This window comes from Hemitrygon akajei, chromosome 7 (assembly GCF_048418815.1).
Source record: "Hemitrygon akajei chromosome 7, sHemAka1.3, whole genome shotgun sequence".
NCBI lineage: Eukaryota > Metazoa > Chordata > Chondrichthyes > Myliobatiformes > Dasyatidae > Hemitrygon > Hemitrygon akajei.
Window position 1 is genome coordinate 8,969,675 of NC_133130.1, and position 26,601 is coordinate 8,996,275.

The window sequence follows — 26,601 nt, forward strand, 5'->3', positions numbered from 1 at the left end:
TGCACAACTTTGTGGGCGAAAGGGCCTGTATTGTGCTGTAGGTTTTCTATGTTTCTAATAAATACAAGCATGCTTTACCCTTCCTAGCCACCCTAGCAACCTGTGTAAGGAGCGATGGATTTGAACTGTCAGAACCCTCTGTATGGCAACACTGTTAATGGTTCTGGCAGTAACTGTTCACTCTCCCTTTTACATTTTGTCTCAAGAAGTGCCACACCTCACACTTCAATCCATAGTCATACAGACAGAAATGGCCCTTCAACCCAACTGTTCCAGATTTTTTTTTTTGCTTTCCTCCCTTCTTAAAGAATGGAGTGACGTTTGCTATCTTCCAGTCCTCTGGGACCATGCCAGAATCAAGTGATTCTTGAAGGATCATGACCAATGTATCCGTTATCTCTTCAGCAACCTCTCTCAGGACTCTGGGATGTTGTCCATCTAGCCCAGGTAACTTGTCCACCTTAAGACTTTTGAGTTTGCCTCGCACTTTTTCCTTCGTAATAGCAATGGCACTCACTCCTGCTTCCTGACACTCACAGACCTCCAGCACACTGCTAGTGTCTTCCACAGTGAAGTAAAGTAAAAAGTACTCATTAAGTTCATCTGCCACTTCTATGTTTCTGATTACTACCTCACCAGCATCATTTTCCTGTGGTTCAATATCAACTCTCACCTTCCTTTTACTCTTTATATAACTGAAAAAAAAATCTTTTGGTATTCTTCTTTATATTATTGGCTAGTAGGCCCTTACATTTCATCTTTTCCCATCTTATAGCTTTTTAGTTGCCTTTTGTTGGATTTAACTTCCCACTCACTTTTGCTACCTTATATGCCCTTCCCTTGACTTTTCGTAGTCCTTAACTTCATCAGCCATGGTTGACTACCTTAGCCATTTGAGAATTTTTTCCTCTGTGGGACTTATCTATCCTGTGCCTCGTGGACAATTCCCAAAATTTTCAGCCATCACTGCTTTGCCATCGTACACATCAGTATCCTCCTCCAATGCACCTGGGCAAGCTCCTCTCTCTCTCATGCCTCTGTAATTCCCTTTGTTCCATTGTGATACTGATACATGTGACTTATGCTTCTCCCTCTCAAACTGCAGGATGAATTCAATTGTATTATGATCACTGCCTCATAAGGGTTCTTTTATGTTAAACTCCCCAATAAGATCTGGGTTATTACACAACACCATAACGAAGATACCCTTTCCCTGAGTAGACTCATGAACAAGCTGCTTTAAAAAGCCATCTCATAGGCACTCAACATATTCTCCCTCTTGCGATTTGACACCAACCTGATTTTCCCAATCCCCTTGCATATTGAATCCCCCCATTACAATTATGTTGTTACCCTTATTACATGCCTTTTCCAGCTCCCTTTGCAAGCTCAACCCCACATTTTGGTTACTATTGGGAGGCCTGTATATGATCTCCATAATTTTTTTTACCATTGCAATTTCTTAACTCTGCCCACAAAGATTCAACATTCTCTGACTGTATGTCACCTCTTTTTAAAGATGTAATTTTTTCTCTTGCCAACAGAGCCACACTACGGCATGCGTGTTCCTGCCTGTCCTTTTGATACAAAGTATATCCTTTGATGCTAAGCTCCCAACTATGGTCTTCTTTCAGCCATGACTCAGTGATACCCATAGTGTCATACTGACCAATCCCTAATTGCACCACGAGTTTGTCCACCTTATTTCGATTACTATGCATATTTAAATACAGCACCTTCAGTCCTGCATTCTTTGCCCTTTTGAATTTTGCCTCTGTGGTACAATTTAACTCTTTGTTCTGTTTGCACTTGTACCCAATCATTGGCTTGTCCTTCCTTACGTTCATGTTACACGCATCATCTACTTGTAAACCTGTTGGCTCATCCTCAGCTCCATCATCCTGGTTCCCATCACCCTGCCATATTATATTAAACCATATTTTATTAACGTGCTGTTGCGTGGCCAAGTGGTTAAACCATTGGTCTAGTGATCTGAAGGTCGCTAGTTCGAGCCTCAGCTGAGGCAGCGTGTTGTGTCCTTGATCAAGGCACTGAACCACACATTGCTCTGCAACGACACCAGTGCCAGGCTATATCAGCCCTTGCCCTTCCCTTGGACAACATCGTTGGCGTGGAGAGGGGAGACTTGCAGTATGGGCAACTGCTGGTCTTCCATACAACCTTGCCCAGGCCTTAGTCAACATCTAAATTGATGGACAGCCGAAGAAGATATTAAACCATTCCCAACGGCGCTAGTAAAATTTACAGCTTTACTATCCTACCTACCTATAATACCACTTTCTAGGAATTATAGATGTATCTGCATTCCCAGATCACCCTGTTCTACCACACTCGTCAGTACGCTACCGCTCACCGTGCAAGTCCTACCTGGTTTGTCAATGAATTTAAATTTGAATGAATTTGAGAGTGGCTCAGTGGCTCAGTCCTCTGTCAATGGTTCTCTGTTTTCCAGTGGTCCAATATCCACTCTCATCTCTCTTTCACACTTTATGTGTAAGAATATTGATACTAGTTCCAACACTCTGACATTTGATGGGAACCATTTAGCGAGGTATTAGGTCAAACAGAAGGACATTTGGACAGCTACACGGATGGGAACTGTTTACACCATAAGACCATGAGATATAGGAGCAGAAGCTGGCCATTCTGCCCATTGAGGCCTCTCTGCCATTCAATCGGGCTGATCTAATTCTTCCTGTCATCCCCACTCCCCACACCCCATACCTTTTGATGCCCTGGCTAATCAAGAACCTCTCTATCTCTGCCTTAAATATATCCAATGACCTGGCCTCCACAGCCGCTCGTGGCAACAAATTCTACAGATTTACCACCTTCTGAATGAAGTAACTTCTCCGCATCTCAGTTCTAAAAGGACGTCTTTCAATCTTGAGGTCATGCTCTCTTGTCCTGGAGTCACCTACCATGTGAAATAACTGCTTTATCTAATCTGTTCAGGCCTTTGAATGTTCAGAATTTTCCATTAGATCCCCCCTCATTCTCCTGAACTCCAGGAAATACAGCTCAAAAGCTGCCAGATGTTCCTCATACGGGAACCCTTTCATTACTAGAATCATTCCCGTGAATCTTCTCTGAACCCTCTCCAATGTCATTATATGCTTTCTAAAATAAGGAGCCCAAAACTGCACACAATACTCCAAGTGTGGTCTCACAAGTGCCTTATAGAGCCTCAACATCACGTCCGTGCTCTTATGTTCTATACCTCTAGAAATGAATGTCAATATTGCATTTGCCTTCTTCAAAACTGACTCAACCTGGAGGTTAACATTTCAGGTATTTTACACAAGGACTCCCAAGTCCCTTTACATCTCTGCATTTTGAATGCTCCACCCATCTATATAATAGTCTGCCTGTATATTTCTTCCACCAAAGTGCATGACTATATGCTTTCCAACATTGTATTTCAACATTAGTTTAGTGAGATATTAGGTCAAACACAAGGACATTTGGACAGGCACATGGACAGGAATGGTTTTAGTGAGATATTACATCAAACACAAGGACATTTGGACAGGTACACGGACAGGAACAGTTCCATACAATATTACAAGATTAGAAGGAACTTGTTTTGCCAGAGAGTGGTGAATCTGTGGAATTCATTGTCACGGGCAGCTGAGGAAGCAAAGTTGTTGTATGTATTTGAGGTGGAAGTTGATAAGTTCTTCATTAGTCAGGGTGTGAAAGTTTATTGGGGAGAAGACTGCTATGTAAAAGAAAAAAAGAGTCCACGCAGTGAACCTTGCAAGGATTCCATTTGTTAAGGTTACCTCTTTTTCTGCAAAGCCCAAGAGCATCATCCCAATTCAAGGCACAATAGTAGCATAGTCGTTAGCATGACATTATTTCATTTTGGGGTGTTCTGGAGCTCGGAGTTCAATTACTGTACCATTCCATAAGGAGTTTGTAGGTTCTTCCAATGACAGTTATGATTTCCTCCAGGTGCTCTGGTTTCGTCACACATTCCAAAGATGTACTGGTTAGAATGTTAGTTGATTATTATAAATTGTACTATTATTCAGCTAGGGTTAAATAGATGGGAAACGGATTGCTGTGTTTCATGAGCTGAAAGGGCCTATGAGAGGAAGTAGGAATTCAGGGAGCCGAGTCTCTGTACATCTTCCCCCTGAAATGCTGGGTTCTCTCAAGGTCCTCTTATTTCCTCCCACAGTCCAAAGACGTAGTGGTAGGTTAGTTGGTCAGTGTAATAGTTGTACCGTCAGTAGGATAGGGTTAAATTGGGATTGTTGCGGTTTCTGGGTGGTGTGGTCAAATGGCCAGAAGGACCATTCTGTGTTGTTTCTCTAAATAAATAAAAAACACACACTCTCAACAGTTTAGGAACAGCTTCTTCATCTCCGCCATCAGATTTCTGAATGGTCCAAGATCCCGTGAACACTACCTCACTAAATGGCTCTTCTTGACATTATTGATTTATTTTGTATCTATTATTGTAACTTAGTCTATTTTTATGTGTATTGCATGGTATGGTTGCAGCAAATCAACAAATGTCAGTGATCATCAGCCTGATCCTCACCCACTTGTCCTGACCTATTTCCGAGGAGAAGGTCAAACTTACCTTCTGTCCAGTAAAAGGCCACGATATATTGGCCGAGGAAACATTGTTGAACAAAGTCTACCCAAACTAAGTCTTGAGCACTATGGCAATCCCAGACTCGGTTAGGAAAGTTAAAAGCTCCACCATCACAAGCCAATACTTCTTGCAATCTCCCTGCTCTAATTTCTGTTGGTCATTGGGGCTTGCAGTACAGCCCCAAAAAGGTGATAAGCAGAGAGCTAAAGAACACTACAGCATGGAAACAGACCATTCAGCCCATCTAGTCCATTCCAAAACCATTTGCCTACTTGCACTGGGACCATAGCCCTCCATACCCCTTCCATCCATGTACCTAACCAAACTTTGCAAATGGTTGACATTGAGCTTGCATGCATCACTTGTGCTGGTAGCTTCTTTCCACACTCTTACAACCCTCTGAGCAAAGAAATTTCACCTCATATGCTTCTTAAATGTCTCACCTTTTCAAGCTTAACCCATGACCTCTGGTTGAAGCACCACCCAACCTCAGTACAAAAAGCCTACTTGTATATACACAATCTATAACACTCATAGTGTAGCAAACTCCTATCAAATCTCCTTTAAATCTTCTACATCCTGAAGAATGCTGTCCTAACCCATTTAATCTATCTCAGGTCCACCAGGCGCGACAACATCCTTGTAAATTTACTCTGTACTCTTTCAACCTTGCTTACATCTTTCCTGTAGGCACGTAGGTAACCAAAATTGCTTACAATGCTCCAGATTAGGAGTTCATTATACAAGATTATACGAGTTGAACATAACATTCCATTTCCTGTACTCGGTACATTGAGTTATGAAGGCCAATGTGCCAAAAGCTTTCTTTCCGACCCTATCTACCTCTGACACTATTTTCAATGAAATATGTACCTCTATTCCCACTTCTACCACACTCCACAGTACGCTTCTCTTCTCTGTATAAGACCTTCCCTGGTTGGTCCTACTGAACTGCAACACCTTGCACTTGTTTGCATTAAATTCCACCTGACATTTTCAGCCCATTTTTCCAGCTGATCCAGATCCCTCTGCAAGCGTTGATAGAATTAACTCACTGTCCACTGCACCCCAATCTTTACTTCATAAACGCGCTGATCCAGTTGACCACATTATCATCCAGATCATCAATATAGATGACAGACAACATTTGACCCAGCACCAATCCCTGCGGCACACCACGAGCCACTGTCCTCCATTCAGAGAGGCAACCATCTGCTACCAGTCTCTGGCTTCTCCCACAAAACCAATGTCTAATCCAATTTACTACCTCATGCTGAATGCCGAGTCACTGAAGCTTTTTGACCAAACTCATATCCGGGACCTTCGCAAATGTCTTGCTGAAGTGGATGCAGTCAACACCCAGTGCCTCATCACACTGCGTAATGATCTGATCTAGATGAACAGTTTGCAAGAGAAGCTTTTCACTGTATCTACGTATATGTGTCAACCAATTCCACTACACCTCTCACTTAAACTGTGCCCTCACTGCATCATAACAGGTTCCTCTTGTCCATACCAAACACCCCATACAACCATATCCAGAACTTCATTCTTTGTCATTTCCACCATCATCACAAGCACACTTTTAGTTCCTCCCTCCACCCCACTCCTTACTTTCTGCTGGGATTGCTCTCCAGATGTCTCCCTTGTCCATTATCAAGTTTTCTTCCTAAAGTTTGCTGGGAATGCCATACAGTGTTGAAAGTGATCTTTGTTTTCATTTGTCCGCAGGCATGTGTTGATGGCTGCAGAGCGGCCAACCCCAATGAGAAAAGGCAATATGAGATGGAATATTTCCGCTGAGGAAGACCACTAGAAGAAGAGAAGAAAAAAAAGAAGAAAAAAAGGGGAAGAGAGGAACTGAGAACGAAATAATTGACTATGACGATTAATATGAAAACAATTTTCGGCAAGATTTTCAAATGGACCAAGCATTGGGCAGGGATATAACCTTGACAAGGGGACCAAGCTCTTTGAAAGTATAGAGACCAACCTCCTTGATCGGAACTTAATCATCAAGAGGTAGCCAGGAAGTCAACCCTTAGCACCAGTGATGGAGCTGAGTGAAAAAGCTAGCTGGGTGTAAAAGATAGGACCTGCCATCAATGTATTAATTGAGCAATTGGTAAACTGAAAAATAAAGTTTTTCTTTGCAAAAGATCACAGTCTTAGCAGTGTCTGCTTACCTCTGTTAGTTCATGACCTTGGTGTGAAACATGACAGCACAAGTAGTGCAGACCACTTGGCCCCTCCAATCCTACCCCCATTCACCAGGCCCATGAATGATCTGTACCATAAGCTTTAAATGTACCCACCCCAGTAACTTGACCTGGACAGCTGTCTGTGGCAATGAATTCCACAGATTCACCACCCTCTGGTGCAAGAATTTCCTTACGTCCCCTCAGCCAGGTCTCAATTCCCCTTCTGCGCCAGTGGCCATTTTCCTCTCCTGCAAAATTCAATCACTGAACAACCTATCGCCCAACCCACAGCTGGTACTCAGCGAGAATGATTACTTTCAGGGTATCTCCTATCTTTTCCCATTGTGAAATATGCTCACCAATCTGTATCCAGTGTAGTCACCGATCCATAGAACAGGGTCGACCCATGACGTGCTGATTTAAACCAGACACCTCACTAATCAAATCCCTTCTGGCTGCACAATAGCCCTCTCCCACCCCCCCCCCCCAATCTCTGCACACCTGTATGACTTCTCTAAGATTCTGTTAAACACCACTATTGTTAATGGGCAAGTCTCTCTCTTATTTCCCACCTCCCTCCATTTAATATCTCCTATCACATTTCATCTCGTTCAGCTCTTTGCCTCTTCCACCTATCACCTCCCAGATTTTCACATCATTCCCTTTCTCCCCTACCCCCACCAGCCAGCTCCTTTTCTCCCCTCTTCCCATACCCTTTTGTTCCGGCGTCTGTCCTCTTCTTTTCCAGTCCTGATGAAGAGTCTCAGTTTGAAACACCGACCGTTCACTTCCATGCCTAGATGCTGCTTCCCTGCTGAGTTCCTCCAGCATCATGTGTGTGGCTTGAAAGTTCTGCAGAACCTTGTCAGTCTCTGCATAACTCACTGACCTATGAACTCAGTGCCCTGACTAAGATGATAAGAGGCATTGATCATGTGGATAGTCAGAGGCTTTTTCCCAGGGCTGAAATGGTTGCCACAAGAGGACACAGGTTTAAGGTGCAGGGAGTAGGTACAGATAAGATGTCAGAGGTAAGTTTTTCACTCAGAGAGTGGTGAGTGCGTGGAATGGGCTGCCAGCAATGGTGGTGGAGGCAGATATGATAGGGTCTTTTAAGAGGCTTTTAGAAAGGTACTTGGTGCTTAGTAAAATGGCTATAGGAAAGCCTACTAATTTCTAAGGTAGGGACATGTTCTGCATAACTTTGTGGGCCAAAGGGCCTTTATCGTGCTGTAGGTTTTCTATGTTCTTATGAAATAAGTAGTGCAAAAATAGAAAGAAAAAAGCAGTAAGGTAGTGTTCAGTGGTTCAATGTCCATTCAGAAATTGGATGGCAGAGGGGAAGAAGCTGTTTCTGAATCGTTGAGTGTGCCAGCACCGGCAGTCACACACATCATCATGCACTCAGTACTAACCTCCCGAAGCTGCAGGTCCTTCTGTAGAATAACACTCCTAACCACTGGCTTTCCCTCAATGCAGCACATACTCAACACCACCCACTCACCATCAACCTCTCCCTCAGCACTGACCCACCACCCACATTCCAGCACCTCCCCCACATCCCCACATGTTCACCACATTCTGAGTGAGCAGATTTCCCATCTCAGTCTCAGCCTGAGATGTGACCCCTTGTTCTTGCACTTGCAGCTCAAGTTACCATCCTCTGGCCAGATTAGGTACACTCTTCCTCATCCTTCTAAATGCCAAGAGAATACAGGCGTGGGTGACTTACATCCTGGGAAGTAAGCAAGTGACTGCTGAACAAGGACAGTCAATTCCCCTGCCACACCACCTGTGGCTTAACTTCATAAGGAGCTCGGGGAAATTTACCATGTCACCAGACTCTCGCAAATTTCTGAGAATGTACCACGAAGAGCATTCTAACTGGTTGCATCACCGACTGGTATGGAGGGGCCAATGCACAGGATTGCTTTAAGTCGAAAACAGTTGTAGACTCAGTCTATCTGCACTACTTATTTTGTAACTCATAGTAATTTTATGTCTTTGCACTGCACTAATGACACAGAAGGTTAGAGAGCTATGGGTAACCGTAGGTAATTTCTTAAGTACATGTTTGACACAGCATTGTGGGCCGAAGGGCCTGTATTATGCTGTAGATTTTCTATGCTTAACAGGAAGGAGTCAATAACCCGACTGGGTGTTTTTTATAGACCACCAAATAGAAACAGAGACATCGAGGAACAGAAAAAGAGAAACAGATTCTGGAAAGGTGTAATAATAACAGAACTGTTGTTGTGGGAGATTTTAATGCATAAATATGACCTTCATGGAAGAGTCATCAGAAGAAAACCCTTCCTGCGTCCTCACCAGAAAATTCAGGGTTAGAAGTAAGCAAAGAACATCTAAACAAGCCTGATGCATTTTGGAAACAAGTCCTGTGGACTGATGAAGTTAAAACAGAACTTTTTGGCCGCAATGAGCTGTGTTCTCCTCTGGTCCATGTGCCTCGCCCAGCCCAGGAGTACTTTGCCCAGCCCGGTGCTGGGGTTCCCTCATCCGGTGCTGGGGTTCCCTTGTCCCATCCAGGAGTCTCTCATCCTGTCCTGTGCCTCTCCTCGTCCTGTAGCCATGTCTTGTCCTCGCTGGGTTGTGGAGTCCGAGCCCGTGTCAAGTCCCAGGTTCTGGGTCCTTGTCCAGTCTCTGGCTTGGAGTCCAAGTCCAGGCTCCTAGTTCCCAGTTCCGTGTCCTGGTTCCGCTAGCCTTGTCAAGTCCAAGCCCAGGGCTGGAATCCTTGTCTCGTCCAGAACCTGTGTCGTGTCCAGCGTCCTTTCTTCCCCAATTTCCTTGCTTCCTTCTCACATCTAGTCCTGTTCCTGGTAGTTCAGTGTCTGTGTCGTGCATTTGGGTCCACTCCCAACGCCCCTCCATATGACAGAACAGTCCAACCAGACTTGGACCCAGCGACACAGACACTGTCGTTTAACACTCGCTATCCTCTCTCCTGTTGAATGACCCCCAATCACCTGTGTCACCCATAGTCTTGGGAAGCATTTTGGGTTGCCAGGAGGCTCCCATAGAGTGGGGATACTGTCATGGTCCGGCTCATGAACTCCGCATTCTGGTTCACGGTCCGGTCCGTGTTCCTTAATCCCGGTTTTCCGGCTTTCCCCAGTTTCTGTTGAGGCAGGCAGCTGATTCTTGTTTGGACTGGATTCATAAATAGCATCAGGATTCAGCCTTTGGCTGCAGGATTGTTCCTGTCCTAACTCCCTGTCTGTATCCCTTCCCTTCATCTTCCTCCTGGAGCTTTGCCTCGCCTCACCTTGCTTTCCCTTGCCTGGAGCCTTGCCTCGCCTCGCCTGTGTTTGGAGCCTCGCCCTGTTTGGAACTGTCTGTCTGTGTCCATGCCTTCGCTAGGTAGATCCAGCCATTTTGCCTCTACCCAGTGCTATCGTGTTTGCTGTTGTGTGCTGGGGCAGCAGGCTGAGGGTAGCAGACACCAACAGAATCAACAAACTCATTTGTAAGGCCAGTGATGTTGTGGGGGTGGAAATGGACTCTCTGACGGTGGTGTCTGAAAAGAGGATGCTGTCCAAGTTGCATGCCATCTTGGACAATAACTCCCATCCACTCCATAATGTATTGGTTAGGCACAGGAGTACATTCGGCCAGAGACTCATTCCACCGAGATGTAACACTGAGCATCATAGGAAGTCATTCCTACCTGTGGCCATCAAACTTCACAACTCTTCCCTTGGAGTGTCAGACACCCTGAGCCAATAGGCTGTTGCTGGACTTATTTCCACTTGTCACAATTAACTTAATATTATTTAATTATTTATGGTTTTATATTGCTATATTTTTTCACTATTCTTGGTTGGTGTGGCTGTAAAGAAACCCAATTTCCTGAGGGATCAATAAAGTATGTCTATCTGTCTGTCTGTCTGTCCATGTGCCTCGCCCAGCCCAGGAGTAGATGTGAGAAGGCTTAATAGAGATGGTGATAGCCCCCTGACTAACCAAACTTAAGAAATTTCATTTGGGTAGATGCTGCACTATATCTCCCGTTACAAATCAGTACCCTGAAATAACAAACGGTACACAACATATGATTAACAAAATGCTGGTGGAACACAGCAGGCCAGGCGGCATCTATAGGGAGAAGCACTGTCGACGTTTCGGGCCGAGACCCTTCATCAGGACTAACCGAAAGGAAAGATAGTAAGAGATTTGAAAGTAGTGGGGGGAGGGGGAAATGCAAAATGATAGGATTTCATCATTTCAGAAACTGTCTGTGCACACAAAGTTGGAGCTCACGCAGTTCAACGGTTCTTCTTCTACCAGCGATCTCCCCTGAGCATCGCCAACCTTCGGACTCCTGCTCCGAGTCCACCCTGTCCGGCGGCCTACCAAATTTCTCCATTAGTGTCTTCTCTCTTCATCTCTCTCCTCTCTCTCCCTGTGGCAAAAACCCATGAAATCAACTGCTTCCAGAATCACAAGACACAGCCACATTTCTCCCATTGGATAGCCACTGAATTCCAAAGTCCCGTTATCTCTACTAATAACACAGACGTTGCTGCTACAGAGAAACCATGACCTTAACAGTGGAACATTACATAGAAGGCCATAGTAGTGAAACCTTACAGCATGTTACAGTCAGATCTATCAGTATTACAGTGGAGTAAAGGGGATTACAGAGGCATCTGAGAGGATTTGTTTAAAGTTGAGTAGAAGGTGCAGGAAAGATACATTCCAAAGATGAAAATGGGAGGACAAGACAACCATAGCTGACAAGGGAATCACAATGACAGCATAAAAGCAAAAGAGATTGGCACATATCGAAGAAGAATTGACCATTCTCAGAACTCGCAACCAATCTTCGTTAACAAAAGTTCTCTCTCCCAACCTTGTTTAATCTTTAGTGAGAAGTTATCTTCTTGTAGTAAAAGTAAATTATAAATTATACCAATAGAACCTCTTACTAAAGGATTCATATTCAAAATAGTATCCAACTGATCAGATTCTTGCATATATGGAAACTTAGATAAGTATTTTTGTAAAAAAATTTCTAACCTGAAAATATTGCAAATAGTGTGTATGAGAGAGAGAATATTTGCTAATTAACTCTTCAAAAGTCATCAATCGACCATTACAAAATAAATCTGCAAAAAAGATCCCCTTATTTCTCTATAGTAGAAAAATAGGATCAGTTTTTGAAGGTTTAAATACAAAAATCGATATAGAGAGCTAGACAATTTAAATTGTTTAAAATTTTTTAAAAATTGTGAAACTGAAACCAAATCCATAAGGACTGTTTAATAACAGGGCAGAGAATTAAATTTGGAATTTTAGAGAGTTGTAAAGGTAATGGAGCTTCTAATAATGAGGTTAAATGAAATTGTTTAATAGCTTTTAATTCCAAATCAATCCAAGCTGGTTTTTGGCTCTTGTTGAGCCAATATAGCCAAACACATAATTGTCGAATATTAACAGCCCAATAATACAATCTTAAATTAGGAAGTGCACGTCCACCATCTTTTTTAGATTTTTGTAAATGATACTTATTAATTCCTGGTCTTTTTCTGTTCTGAATAAAGGACAAAATAATAGTCAATTTGATCAAACATTTTTTTTGTTAAAAATATAGGTATATTTTGAAAAATATATAAAAATCTAGGTAAAATCATCATTTTCATGGCATGGATACTACCAATTAAAGAAAGTGTAAGTGAGTTCCATCTAGAAAATAATTGTTTCATAAAGGCCATTAAAGGAACTACATTAGCCTTATAAAGATCTTTATATTTTTTAGTAATTATAATACCTAAATATTCAAAAGAATTAACAATTATAAATGGAATATCGTTATATATGAAACAGGAGCATTTATTGGAAACAATTCACTTTTATTTAAGTTAAGTTTATATCCTGAAAATTTTCCAAAATCATTTAGTATTTCCAGAAGATTAGGAATAGATTCTTCAGGGTTTGAAATATAAAACAAAAGATCATCTGCATAAAGGGTGTTACGTACCCGTGGGTATTTTGTACTTGTCACGTGACAGTGGTGTTGAAGCTATACTGGACTTAAGGTAGTGGTCTTGTGATGGTGGAGTGATGTCATTTTCCTGCCAGTAGAGGTCATGTGATAGGTATTTTTACAGGGTATAAAAGGAGGACCCCTCCCTGTGAGGAGGAGCAGTTCGTGGCTGGATTTTCCATTTTGATTCCATGCCACTGCGTGGTCCAATATTATGACGCAGTTTGGTTGTACAATGGAGTTTTATTTAATGCCTACAGTTGAAAAGGTCATTGCCGGCAGTTTCTTTATAATACGGCCAGTTAAAAATCAGTGGAGAGTGAAGATCGGAGTTTGGCAGCTAAAAGATCGAGGGAAGTCGATTTCGACGGTGAAACCGGTTCGACCTTGTTTGATCCTCATTCGGAAGGAATTCGTTGGCTGTCCCTATGTTAATCCCTGCAAAATGTAGCAGAAAGGGTTTGGGTACAGTTCTATCAAGGAAAGGTCAGTGCCTTTAAGCCGTTTCATTTTCATCTTCATAAAGTCTCCGGGGAAAAGTATAGTTCAATTGGGAACCACAACAACACGACGTGAAAGAGAATTTAAATCATCTAAGAAGTCTCTCCTTTAATGGACTGTAAGCATTTTGAACTTTTGCAGTACTACTTTGAAGAACTGTTTTCGCAACATCGCTTTAAGAACTGTTTTCGCTTTATTCCTTTAAGAACTGTTTAAGCTGCTGCACAGCAGCTGATTTCCGGTTACAATAGTTGTTTGTTTACTTTTGGGGGTTTGTTTTTCAGTGTTTAATAAACGTTTTGTTTGTTATAAAAACACCTGCTTCACTTATATATTTATTGTTGCTGAATCCGTAACAAGGGAAATCTGATATATAGTCCCATTTATAGAGATACCATGAATATTTTTAGCTTCATGAAGTGTTCTGGCCAAAGGCTCCAGTACAAGATTAAATAATAAAGGGCTTGATGGACATCGCTGTCTAGTACCTGGTGAAAGTGAAAAATAAGAGTACCTAAGATTATTCATAATAGCAGTAGCAGTAGGATTCTTATAGAGCATTTGAATCCATCTGTTAAAATTATTACCAAAACCAATCTTTTTGAATACCTTTAACAGATATGTCCACTCTATCAAAAGCCTTTTCTGCGTCGAGAAATAACACATTGGGTTTTCTTAGATAGTGAAGAATATAGAAAGTTCATCAGTCTCCAAACATTGGAGAAAGAGTTACGGCCTTTAATAAAGCCTGTTTGATGCATAGAAATAATTTTAGTTAAAAAGTAATTCCAAAACTGTTAGCCGTAATCTTAGAAAGAATTGTGCATCCACATTTAGTAATGAAATAGATCTATATGATGAACATCCAGTAGGATCTTTCTCTTTCTGAAGGATTAAGGAAACAGAAGCTTCATAAAAAGAAGAAGGTAAATTACCCTTCTCAAAAGATTCATGAAATATTTCCAAAAGATAAGAAGAAAGTAATTTTTCAAAATTTTTGTAAAAGCCTACTGAATAGCCATCAAGTCCAGGAGCATTACCTGATTGCATTGACAACATAGCTTTCTGAATTTCATGCTCAATAATTGAAGCATCAAGCATCTGTTGATATTCAGCAGTAATTTGGGGAAATTTAATCTTATGTAAAAAACATTTAATACAAAAAATCTACGAAACTGGAACCAAATTTTTAAAGTATGTTTAACAAAAGTGTTCAGAGCTTGTCTACCTATTCTGGAGAGCAAAAACGGAAGGGGAGCTCCTAATAAAGAAGCTAACAAAAACCCCATTACTGAATTTTCCTTCAACTGTAACCATGAAGGGCAAATTTGATCATCTATATCATAAATCCAAAAAGTAATATAACAAATATTAATTGCCCAATAATAAAGTCTAAAGTTTGGTAAGACCAGTCCTCCATCTTTTTTTAGTTTTTGCAATAAAAGTTAATTCACTCTAGAGCTCTTATTATTCCAAACATAAGACAAAATCAGAGAATCTATTTTATCAAAAAATGTTTCTTTTTTAAACCATCAACTTTGGATAAGGATTTTTTAACATGGAAAACTAAGGAAATAAAAACCTTTTTAGATTTGTTTTTACAGGACTGTTTAATGTCCTTTTTGCAGTTAATGGATAAATATGACATCTCTAATACACATTTTTTCAGATCATTACAGGTTAGGAATTTTTTACACGATTTTTTACCGAATTACCCCTTGGCCTGCTCTTTAAATTTGGCTTATGCTATTTTTCAGCTTAAGCCTTTTCAAAAACGATTAATAGCTATCATTTATAAACAGTTAATGAATGCTCGCATGATGCCTGATGATAGGGTTCAACGCATCTGGGAAATAGAACTACAACATTCACTTTCAGATAATCAATGGAGTAAAATTTATTACCTAGTCAATAATTCATCTATCTGTGCACGCCATACCTTAACTTAGATTAAGATAGTACACAGGGCCTATATGTCCCAAGATAAATTGGTGCATAGTTTTCCAAATATAAGCCCTATTTGTGACAGATGTAACACAGAAGTGACTACTCTAACTCATATGTTTCGGTCATGTGTAAGCTTAAATAATTTTTGGAGGGATGTGTTTGGAATATGATCTAAAGCTTTAGATATGGATGTTCAACCCAATTCACTTACAGCAATTTTTGGAATTATTCCAGAGGAAGCAAGCAAAGTGTCTGCTTCCACTCAACATGTGATAGGCCTTTTCAATTTTACTGGCTAGGAGAGATATCTTGCTATACTGGAAAGACTCTAACCCACCTACTGTTTATTATTGGCCATCCTCCATTATCTCATGTCTAAGCTTGTAGAAAAGTCGAAGCCGGACATTTGATACATCTTTTAATTTTGAACAAGTCTGGCGAACCTTTATTCAATATTTTCACATGATTTAAATTATTTTTTATTTATTTATTTTTCCTTATTCTCTTTAGGGAAAATCCTTCTGTGTGAAGGTTCGGAGATGACTGGAAGGATGCTTTACTTTTCTCTTTCTCTTTTTTCTAATTTTATCCTCAAATGGACTGCCCAATCTTTCTTTTCCTTTTCTTTTGTTTTAGTTTAGTTAGTGGTGTTTTTTTCCCCCATTATCAAATAAAATTTCCAATTTTTTTTATGAGTGTTATGAGGAGTTGCAGTTTTTTGACTATATTGTATATATAACAGCGTACCATTTTACCTATCTGATTTTGACAATATATACTTTCTGTTTCTTTATTGCTGTTTATATGTCTTTTGTATTATCTGTTTGCTAAACTTCTCTTCTGATTTGTATATTTTTTATTGGAAAATCAATAAAAAGATTGAAATGAAAAAATCATTCATTTTAGAGGAATCTGCAGGAAATTGAGATTTACAAAAATCAGAATAAAAATCCTGAAAAAATATTATTAATGTCTTCATGTTTCCTTACTGAATCCCCATTATCTTTACAAATCTTTAAAATTTGTCTTTTAGCCCTAGCTGCCCTTAACTGGGAAGCTAAGAGCTTATTATTTTTATCCCCAAAAATATAAAACTGACTTTTCAAGTTAAGCAAATATCCTTCAATAGGATAAGTTAATAATAAATTACGTTGTGATTGTAATTCCACTCTTTTAAACAAATCAATATTTGGAAAGGTTGCATTGATGTTATCTAAATCTTTAATTTTTTTAGAAATTTTATCTAATTCCATTCTTGTCTGTTTCTTCAGTTTAGCTATATATGAAATCATCTGAGCATGTAAATAAGCTTTTAATGTATCCCAAATCACTAACTTTGAAATGTTTCCTGTATTATTAAGGAGATAAAACTCCGTTACCTGAGTTTCAATAAACTCAACAAATTCTGAACTTTGTAACCGATGTTCTGGGAAGCACCAAAGTGGTCTTGTAGAAGCATCATCTTTCAGTTCAAATACTAGATTTAAAGGAGCATGATCAGAGATAACAATTGCATCATTTTCATATTTCTGAACATTAAATAGAAGTCGAGGGTCACTGTCCCCTAGATGCTCACCCTCTGAGAGATCTGTGACCTGACCTGGTTTGTTACCTAATACTAGTTCTAGTACCCTAGTTGACCTGTCAACATACTGTGACAGGAATCCATCCTGGACACACTTAAACTCTGCCCCATCTAAACCACTGAAACTAATCAGGTACCAATCAGTATTAGGGAAGTTAAAGTCACCCATGATAACAACCATGATAGCACCGTTCCAAAATCTGCCTCCAGATCTGCTCCTCAGTATCTCTGCTACTACCAGGGGGCCTATAGAATACTCCCAATAGAGTACCTTCTCTGTTCCTGTTCCTGACTTCCACCCATACTGACTCAAAAGGGGATCCTGCTACATTACCCACCCTTTCTGTTGCTGTAATAGTATCCCTGATCAGTAATGCCACCCCTCCTCCCCTCCCCCCATCTCTTTTAAGCACTGAAATCCAGGAATATTGAGAATCCATTCCTGCCCTGCTGCCAGCCAAGTCTCTGTAATGACCATTACATCATAATTCCATGTATGTATCCAAGATCTCAGTTCATCACCTTTGTTACTGATGCTTCTTGGATTGAAGTAATGCACTTTAACCCTTCTACCTTACTCCCTTTACACCCTTTATTCTGCTGCTCTTTCCTCATTATGTTAGATCTGGCTTTACTCCATGCACTATACTTTCAGTTCTCACATGACCTTTATCTTCCTCCAGCTCACTATCTGCTCTAACACTCTGGTTCCCCTCCCCCTGCAAATCTAGTGGAAACCCCCGGAGCATCACTAGCAAACCTTCCTGCAAGGATATTAGTGCCCCTCCAGTTCAGGTGCAACCCGTCCCTTCGGAATAGGTCCCACCTTCCCTGGAACAAGGCCCAATTTTCCAGAAATGTGAAGCCCTCCCTCCTGCACCCTTAGCCATGTATTTAGCTGCATTATCTTACTATTTCTAGCCTCAGTAGCATGTGTCACCGGTAGCAATCCTGAGATTGCAACCTTGGAGGTCCTGTCCTTCAACTTTGCACCTAACTCCCCTTGTAGGACCTCCTCCTTCTTCCTATCCATGTCATTGGTCCCTACATGGACCACGACATCTGGCTGTTCACCCTCCTTCCTGAGAATACTGAGAATTCGATCTGAGATATCATGGACCCTGGCACCAGGGAGGCAACAGACCATCTGGGATTCTCAATCTCTCCCACAGAACCTCTTATCTGTCCCCCTAACTATTGAATCTTCTATTACTATTGCTCTCCTCTTTTCCCTCCTTGCCTTCTGAGCTGAGGGTCCAGTCTTGGTGCCAGAGACGTGACCACTGCAACTTTCCCCTGGTAGGTCATCCCACCAATGGTATCCAAAATAGTAATCTTATTATTGATGGGAATGGTCATAGGGGTTGGCTCTGCTCTTCCTATCTATTCCCCTTCCCTCTCCTGACAATCACCCAGCTACATATCTCCTGACTTTTGGGGGTGACTATCTCCCTGAAACTCCTGTCTATTTCTATTTCTGCCTCATGAATGATCCAAAATTCATCCAGCTCCGGCTCGAGTTCCCTAACTTAGTTTGTCAGGAGCTGCACCTTTTACAGGTATAGTCATCAGGGACAATTGTACTCGCCCTGACTTCCCACATACTGCAAACAGAGCACCCAACTGCCCTAACTGCTGCCCCCATTATCTACTTCTAAGTTAATTAGATTAATTAAAGGAGCTTACCTGACCTTTTGAGGATATTTAAGGAGTAAAAGTGAGGATATCGGACTGCTAGAAAATAATAGTGCAGAGGAAGTAATGAGGGACAAAGAAATGGCAGATAAACTTATTAAGTATTTTGTGTCAGTCTTCACTGTGGAAGACACTGCCATGATGCCAGAAATGTGAGTGTCAAGGGGAAGAAGCAAGTGTCACTGCTATTAGGAGAAGATGCTTGGGAAGCTGAAAAGCCTGAAGGTTGACAAGTCACATGGCCAGATGGATACACCCCAGGCTTCTGAAAGAAGTAGCTGAAGAGATTGTGACAATATTAGTAAAGATCTTTCAAGAATCTCTAGATTCTGGAATGGTTGCTGAGGATTGGGAAATTGCAGATGCCACTCCACTCTTTCAAAAGGGAGGGAGGAGGATGAAAGAAAAAAAAACAAACTCAGTTCACCTCACTTGGGTGGTTGGAAAGGTGCTGGAATCTATTACTAAGGACGAGGTTTATAATCCTTAATTGTGAACCTCATCCTGAATAATTGGCACTGGATAAAATAGAGAAATGTGAGCATGGATTTCTAGAGAAATCATTCCTGATAAATCTGTGGAATTCTTTGAGGAAATAGCATTCAAGATGAACAAAAGGGTATCGACTGATGTCATGCACTTGATTTTTCAGAAGTCCTGTGACAAGGTGCCACACATGAAGCTGCTGAACAAGTTAAGACCCCAGGATATTACAGGAAAGATTCCAGCATGGATAAAGCATTGGCTGTTGGCAGGAGGCAGAGAGTTGGAATAAAGGGAGTCTTTACTGGATAGCTGCTGGTGACTAGTGGTGTTCCACAGAGGACTGTGTTGGGACTGATTCGTTTCACATTATATGTCAATGAATTGAATGATGAAATTGATGGCTTTGTGGCTAAATTTGCTGGTGATACAAAGATACATGGAGGCAGGTAGTGTTGAAAAAGCCAGGTGTCTGTAGAAGGACTTAGATAACTGGAGAATTGGGGAAAGAAGTGGCAGGTGGAATACATTTTTCAGGAAATGTCTGGTTATGCACTTTAGCAGAAGGAATAAAGACATGGACTATTTTGTAAATGAGGAGAAAATTCAAAATCAGAGTTGTAGAGGGACTTGGGAACCCTCGTTCAGGATTCCCCAAAGTTTAATTTGCAGATTGAGTTGGTAAAGATGGCAAGTGTAATGTTAGAATTCATTTTGAGAGACTGGAATACAAAAGCAAGGATATAATGCTGAGGCTTAAAAAGCACTTGGAATATTGCGAGTGCTTTTGAAAACCCTGTCTGAGAAAGGATGTGCTGGCATAGGAATACGTCCAGAGGAGGTTCGCGAGAATGATCCAGGAAATGAAAGGGTTAACATATGAGAAGCATTTGATGGTTCTGGGGGCCTTTATTCACTGGAGCTTAGAAGTATGAGGTGGGATGATATTGAAACCTATAGACTATTGGAACGTCCAGCTTGAGAGGATGTTTCCTATAGTGTGGAAGTCCAGGACCAGAGGCCACATCCTCAGACTGGAGGGCCATCCTTTTTGAATAGGAAGGAGGAATTTCTTTAGCCAGAGGGTAGTGGATCAATGGAATTCATTGCCATAGGCAGCTGTGGAGGCCAAGTTATTGGGTATATTTAACGTGGAGGTTGATAGGTTCTTGATCAGTCGGTACGAAAGGCTATGGGGAGAAGGCAGGAGAATGAGATTGATCAGGATAATAAATCAGTCATGATGGAACAGTACAGCAAACTTGATGGGCTGAATGTCGTAGTTCTATTCCATGGTCTTATGATCTTATGAGAATATGAAACCATTTCTCAGACAGTTGTAAGGATGGGATGAAGCCAGCACAACATTAAGAATTTTAAATCATTTGGGGGTGGGAGCCAATGTCGGTCAAAGAGGACAGGGGTGAACTTGATTGGATTTAAGCTCCTACGTGGTCTGCTGCAATGAGTTCCCTGAGCCTATGTGGAGCCCCAGAGAGTGTTGGGCTCACAGGTTCTTAAAGCTCCAGCGTGGTCTCCACATCCACTCTGTAGAGGTTTATCGCCATTTGAAAAGTTTCAAGGAGGTCAACTATCACTCTTCTAAATTCTGGTGAGTCGAACTCCAGAGGCATTAAACGCTCCTCATATGACAAGCTGTTCAATCCTGGAATAATTTTTGTGAACCTCGTTTGAACCCTCTACAGTGTCGGCACATCCTTTCTAAGATAAGGGGCCTCAGAACTGCTCACAGTATTCCAAGTGAAGCCTCACCACTGTTTTATAAAGCCCGAAATCAATGTTAACATTGCATTTGCCTTACTCACCACCAACACAACCTGCAAATTAACCTTTAGTTAATCCTGCACAAAGACTCCAAAGTCCCTTTGCACCTCTGATTTTTGAATTTAACTCTTTTTGGAAAATAGTCCGTGCTTTTATTTCTTCTACCAAAATGAATGATCGTACATTTCCTGACACAGTGTTCCATCTGCCACTTCATTGCGCATTCTCCTAATCTGTCTAAGTCCTTCTACAGCTTCTCGACTTTCTCTCTACTTCCTTTCACTTTCACTCTGTGTTCACAATGGCATATTGAGTCAGGCTTTCATATTTATTTATTTATGCCCCTTGTCAATTTATATGCTTCTAATTGAGTCGTTTCCTTTGCCTCTGATGCTCTAACGAAAACAATACAAATTTGTCCAATATTCTTTTGGCTAGCACTCTCTAATCCAGGTAATATCCTGGTGAATCTCTTCTGCAGGTTCTCAACCTGTCTGCAGGGTGTGGAGACCCTTACCCTACATTCTGCCCATCAGAATCCCTATGTCGATATAAAGTGTCTGCAGGGAGTGGTGATCCTTACCCTAAATTCTGTCCCATAAGAATCTGTACGTTGGTATAAAATGTCTGCAGGGACTGGAGACCTTTACCCTACATTCTCTTCCATCACAATCCGTATGTCAGTATAAAGTATCTGCAGGGAGTGAAGATCCTTACCCTACATTCTGTCCCATCAGAATCCGTATGTCGGGTATAAAGGGTTTACAGGGAGTGAAGATCCTTACCCTACATTCTGTCCCATCAGAATCCGTATGTCGGGTATAAAGGGTTTACAGGGAGTGAAGATCCTTACCCTACATTCTGTCCCATCAGAATCCGTATGTCGGGTATAAAGGGTTTACAGGGAGTGGAGATCCTTACCCTACATTCTGTCCCATCAGAATCCGTATGTCGGGTATAAAGGGTTTACAGGGAGTGGAGATCCTTACCCTACATTCTGTCCCATCAGAATCCGTATGTCGGGTATAAAGGGTTTACAGGGAGTGGAGATCCTTACCCTACATTCTGTCCCATCAGAATCCGTATGTCGGGTATAAAGGGTTTACAGGGAGTGAAGATCCTTACCCTACATTCTGTCCCATCAGAATCCGTATGTCGGGTATAAAGGGTTTACAGGGAGTGAAGATCCTTACCCTACATTCTGTCCCATCAGAATCCGTATGTCGGGTATAAAGGGTTTACAGGGAGTGGAGATCCTTACCCTACATTCTGTCCCATCAGAATCCGTATGTCGGGTATAAAGGGTTTACAGGGAGTGGAGATCCTTACCCTACATTCTGTCCCATCAGAATCCGTATGTCGGGTATAAAGGGTTTACAGGGAGTGGAGATCCTTACCCTACATTCTGTCCCATCAGAATCCGTATGTCGGGTATAAAGGGTTTACAGGGAGTGGAGATCCTTACCCTACATTCTGTCCCATCAGAATCCGTATGTCGGGTATAAAGGGTTTACAGGGAGTGGAGATCCTTACCCTACATTCTGTCCCATCAGAATCCGTATGTCGGGTATAAAGGGTTTACAGGGAGTGGTGATCCTTACCCTACATTCTGTCCCATCAGAATCCGTATGTCGGGTATAAAGGGTTTACAGGGAGTGGAGATCCTTACCCTACATTCTGTCCCATCAGAATCCGTATGTCGGGTATAAAGGGTTTACAGGGAGTGGAGATCCTTACCCTACATTCTGTCCCATCAGAATCCGTATGTCGGGTATAAAGGGTTTACAGGGAGTGGAGATCCTTACCCTACATTCTGTCCCATCAGAATCCGTATGTCGGGTATAAAGGGTTTACAGGGAGTGAAGATCCTTACCCTACATTCTGTCCCATCAGAATCCGTATGTCGGGTATAAAGGGTTTACAGGGAGTGAAGATCCTTACCCTACATTCTGTCCCATCAGAATCCGTATGTCGGGTATAAAGGGTTTACAGGGAGTGGAGATCCTTACCCTACATTCTGTCCCATCAGAATCCGTATGTCGGGTATAAAGGGTTTACAGGGAGTGGAGATCCTTACCCTACATTCTGTCCCATCAGAATCCGTATGTCGGGTATAAAGGGTTTACAGGGAGTGGAGATCCTTACCCTACATTCTGTCCCATCAGAATCCGTATGTCGGGTATAAAGGGTTTACAGGGAGTGGAGATCCTTACCCTACATTCTGTCCCATCAGAATCCGTATGTCGGGTATAAAGGGTTTACAGGGAGTGGAGATCCTTACCCTACATTCTGTCCCATCAGAATCCGTATGTCGGGTATAAAGGGTTTACAGGGAGTGGTGATCCTTACCCTACATTCTGTCCCATCAGAATCCGTATGTCGGGTATAAAGGGTTTACAGGGAGTGGAGATCCTTACCCTACATTCTGTCCCATCAGAATCCGTATGTCGGGTATAAAGGGTTTACAGGGAGTGATAAGGAAGACCGTCAATGATGAACTGCAAGCCAATATCTGGGAACCACAGCACATGGATAAGATCGTCACTTCACTGCTCTTCAATCTACAACAGGTGGAGGAAACCGACAGGTAAGCCATTCTCTTCCTCTATCTCAGCCGCACATGAGCAGGAAGCCATAGAAGCAGAATAAAGCTCTTTGGCTCATCGAGTCTGCTCCACCAATGTGGTCACCTTACCACTCCGAACTGATCACCATTCTCTATCTCCAGATCTCTGTCATCTACCACCAAAATAGAAACTCCTTGTTGATTAAATTCACTTTAACTTTACAAACCTCAAAGCTTCAGTCTAATCACTCATCCAGTTTTCCAGACAGACTCATTCAGAAGTCTGAGATGCAAAGGGACTCGTGCAGAATTCACTGAAGGTTAATTTGAAGGTTGAGTTCATGGTAGGAAAGGTAAATACATTGTCAGCATTCATTTTGCAAGGATTAGAATATAAAAGGGTCGGATAACAAGGCTTTGGTAAGGCACTGATGAAACCTCATTTCCGGGAGCTGCTGGGTAGAGCTGCCTACGGTAACATCAAGAATGCTATCAAGCCATCAAGATCTAGGAATAACAGTGCATAGTTCCCTGAAGGTGGAGTCTCATGTAGATAGGATGGTGAAGAAGGCTTTTGGAACGCTGGCCTTTATAAATCAGAGCATTGAGTACAGAAGTTGGGATGTAATGTTAAAATTGTACAAGGCATTGGTAAGGCCAAATTTGGAATATTGTGTACAGTTCTGGTCACCGAATTATAGGAAAGATATCAATAAATTAGAGAGAGTGCAGAGACGATTTACTAGGATGTTACCTGGGTTTCAGCACTTAAGGTTGAACAAGTTAGGTCTCTATTCATTGGAGCGTAGAAGGTTGAGGGGGGATTTGATCGAGGTATTTAAAATGTTGAGAGGGATAGATAGAGTTGACGTGAATAGGTTGTTTCCATTGAGAGTAGGGGAGATTCAAAGGAGAGGACGTGCTTTGAGAGATAGGGGGCAAAAGTTTAAGGGAAACACGAGGGGGTATTTCTTTACTCAGAGAGTGATAGCTGTGTGGAATGAGCTTCTTGTAGAAGTAGTAGAGGCCAGTTCAGTTGTGTCATTTAAGGTAAAATTGGATAGGTATATGGACAGGAAAGGAGTGGAGGGTTATGGGCTGAGTGCGGGTAGGAGGGACTAGGTGAGATTAAGAGTTCGGCACGGACTAGGAAGGCTGGAATGGCCTGTTTCCGTGCTGTGATTGTTATATGGTTATATGGTTAAGCCTGTTTTAATGTATGTGTTCATCAGGCCAGGCAAATCATTCCTCAGAGAACCGCATTACCATAAATACCTCCTGTACCCCTTCCTTGTTGGGAGCAGTGAGAAGAGGGCATGATCCTAATTTCATGAACGATGCTGCTTATTTGAGACATTTCTATTTGAAGGGGTCCTGGATGTAGATGGGGGTGGTGGCTTATACCCATGATGGTGCTGGCTGAATAATGAGTATCCTTTCAGAAAATGGCCAGTTCCTCCGTCTCAGATATTCTAGAATACAAGAGCAGGGATATGATCCTCCAGAAGGCATAATGACAAACTGCTCTTAAAAGCCATCTCGTAGGCACTTAACAAACTCACTCTCTTGAGATCCATTACCAACCTGATTTTCCCAGTCGACCTTCATGTTGAACTCTCCCATGACTATCATATCATTGCCCTTTTGAGGTGCCTTTTCTATTTTCCATTGTGATTCACGTCCCAGCTACTGTTAGGAGGACAGTATATAACTGCCATTAGGTGCATTTTAACCTTGCGGTTTCTTTTCTCAACTCTCAAGATTTCAACATCTTTCAATTCTATGTCACATCTTTCTACTGATTTGGTGCCATTCCTTACCAGTGGAGCCACGCCATCCGCTCTGCCTACCTTCCTATCCCTCTGATATAACATGTAACCTTGAACTTTCAGGTCCAACTACAATCACCCTTCAGCCATGATTCTGTGATGGCAACAACATCAACCCTGACCCTTTGTAACAGTGCAACAAGATCATCCACCTTATTTCCTTATACCCCGTGCATTGAGATATAAGACTTTGAGTATGGAATTTGCCATCCTTTTTGATTCTGCATCCCTAATGCACTGGTAGTCTGCTGTCTGCAAATTTTTCTTAACATCCAGCTGCCCGTACTGACAGTCTGACCGCATGCAATTTTTGCTTTTTTACCATCTGTCCAATCCTGAGTCCCTTCACTCTGGTTCCCATCAGAAAATACTTATTCAATACTACAGTAAAAATTAATCACTCAGAAAACTGTTCTTCAAGCAGAACAAGTCTCAAGTCAAGTCACTTTTATTGTCATTTCGACCATAACTACTGGTACAGTACACAGTAAAAACGAGACAGTGTTTTTCAGGACCATGGTGCTACATGAAACAGTACAAGAACTACACTGAACTACGGAAAAACAACACAGAAATAAAACTGAACTAGACTACAGACTTACCCAGCACTGCAGAAAGTGCACAAAGCAGTGCGGGCATTGCAATAAATAATAAACAAGACAATAGGCACAGTAGAATCATACTTTGAATAGCCTCCAGAGGCATATTAAACTGTTATGCATATAAAGGCTACTCTAAAGTGCAAGCAGATAATTAATTGTTAAACTGTAATGAACTGGACAGTTAAACAGCCAGATCGAACATATATTTTCAGTCAGTGTCGTGGGCTTTTAGAAATCTAACTGAAATGATCACCAAATCTGAAACCATCTCAGTGAATCTGTAACTCAATGAGTACATGATGTCCTGTAACTCAGGGCTACAGACCAAAGTGGGATTAGTGTAAAGCCTCCTTCTAGACAGAATGGCGTCAATCTGTGCTGCAACTGTCAATGATGGTGTCGATTTACTCTGCTCACATGGTCCATCTGTAAAACAGAATTCAGGATTGACAAAAATGTCAAAAGCAGCAAACTTCATTTATGTAGCATCTTGAACACATCCTAATGTATTTCACAAGAGACATCAGCTCAGCTGGTGGAGGTGAAGAAGCTGTTCCTGAAGCATTGAGTGTGCAATTTTTGGCTCCTATACTTTCTGAATGGCAGCAATGAGAAATGGGCATGTTGATTACAGTAATAGGCAGATGCAACAGGAGCGTTCCCATGCAGGTCTGACAAAGAGCCTGAAAAAGCAACAAGCTTTTTGATGGGAGTCTTTGTTAGTGTACTGCACAGATGTAACAGGAGTGGTAAAGATTTTCGATGAGAAACCC